The sequence below is a fragment of the Rhinolophus ferrumequinum genome, chromosome X (genome assembly GCF_004115265.2).
Source record: "Rhinolophus ferrumequinum isolate MPI-CBG mRhiFer1 chromosome X, mRhiFer1_v1.p, whole genome shotgun sequence".
Lineage (NCBI taxonomy): Eukaryota > Metazoa > Chordata > Mammalia > Chiroptera > Rhinolophidae > Rhinolophus > Rhinolophus ferrumequinum.
Window position 1 is genome coordinate 73,705,946 of NC_046284.1, and position 2,052 is coordinate 73,707,997.

Genomic DNA, 2,052 nt, shown 5'->3' on the forward strand with positions numbered 1-2,052 from the left:
GGTCATTGATGAACAGGTAAATAACTTGTTTGTGAAATTATGATACATATTTGGGTAGAACCATGCTAAAAGATGGTTTCTGAGTTGAAAAATTCAGGTGAAAGGTGCATTGGAACAAACAATATAAACATTCCAGGCACATAAAGAACACAAAGGTCTCAAAGAAGAACAGCTCTGGATTTAAAAGCATGAAGCTCAGAACCTTAAAAGGAACTGCCTCCCCCCAGAGTAAACCCCAGCCCCTAATTCCAGAGAAATCTTATCACTTTCTTCCCATTCTGCCCCAACCCACATACATACACTTTCTTGTGCTTTTTTTTTTTTTTTTGATATTGTTGTGGATGTTTTTTGTTGCTTTTTAGTGTTAAAAGTGTGCACTGTTCTGAGGAAATCATCTCCCAACTCCTTTTAAAGTTTTCCCACTTACAGTGGGAAGTGTGAGAGCTCCCAGCAGTACCACCTCCTTCCTCTTTCTCTCTGCTCCTTACAGTGGCTGTTAGAGGTTGATAGCTATAGGATTCAATAGCCACCAAGTCAAGATTCTTTTGCTTCTGATGTACCTAATGCAAAGAGCTGCTGCCTCTCCAAACTGCGGTCAACCTCAGAAAGGGGAGTTGGCCAGAGAGAACTCTAGTTCACATTGGAGGGACTGACTTGGTGGAGATATTGTTGAGAAGACTCTGATGTGCAACAGGCTTCTAGGCAAGCTGGGAGGCTAAAGCTACCTAGTGAAACCAAAGCTCCATCCCCTCTGCACTGGACCCTGTTCAGCTTATCATGACTCTCACATTCAACCCAGTAACCAGGTAAGCATTCTCCAAGTCATTCTGGATTTGTTATCCCTTTGTGGATAAACCTTGTCAACCCGCAAGGAATCAAGGATTCTCTGGGGAATGAAGGGGACTCTAGAATTATAGCCACCAGCATATACACCTTCCACATAATTCATGAATACTATCTGAAGAAGAAGGAAAGTAGAAACTCACCAGAACGCTCCAGGAAAAAGTCTCAGCTTAAATTAAAAAAAAAAATATATATATATATATATGTGTATATATATATATATATGTATATATATATACATGTATATATATATATACATATGTATGTATATATATATATACATGTATATATATATACATATATATGTATATATATAAATATACATATGTATACATACATATGTATATTTATATATATACATATATGTATGTGTATATATTTGTTAGCATCTCTTCCCCTCTTCCCCTCACCGCACCCTATCAGCCATAAGAACTCACTTTACCAATTGCTGCTTTCTTCGAATCCGTCCAGGCAGGGAGCTACTGGAAAGGGGAGGGGATGTGCCCCTAGAGTGAGGCTCTGGAGGGAGCCTATTGGTAAGCACACAGGAAAAGGGGAGGGGTGGTCAGAGAGAGAAAGAAAGAAAGATAAATGCATAAATTAAAATAAAAAGGAAGGAATAAGGGAGAAGAAGGCAAAGAAAGAAATTAAGGAAGAAAGCAAAGAAGGCAAGAGAACAAGCACTTGCAACAGCTGCCAGGGCTGCGAAGCCGCTGCTGTCCAAAGGCAACTGGGTGCTGAACTGACTTCCAACACTCCCCTCTAGTCCCACTCGCCCACTCCACAGACTTCCCTTCCTCCCAGGCTCATCCCCCTGGTAGCACAAATCATTTCCATGGCAACCTGTCGTCACACAATTTAAGGTGGTCCGTAGTATTGAGTCATATGTGTTCCATCTACCCCAGGCGGGCAATCTCTCCACTACTTTCTTTTTTCCTTTAGTGCTGAACTTTCTCCAGTGGTGTAATACGACCTTTCCTCCCTTCCCATACAGAAAACCAATTTTCTCTCATCCCCATAAATACTGTCTGGCGTGTGGCTTTCCTACCTCCCACCCCACAACCTCCCCACCACACGTGCGCCAGCGCACGCACCTGCACACACACATATAAATACTGTCTGGCCTGTGTCTTTCCTACCTCTCCCCGCCTCCCCCCCGCCCCCCTATAGAGAGGCACAAATAATTAATTCCTCCTCCTCCCCACACTT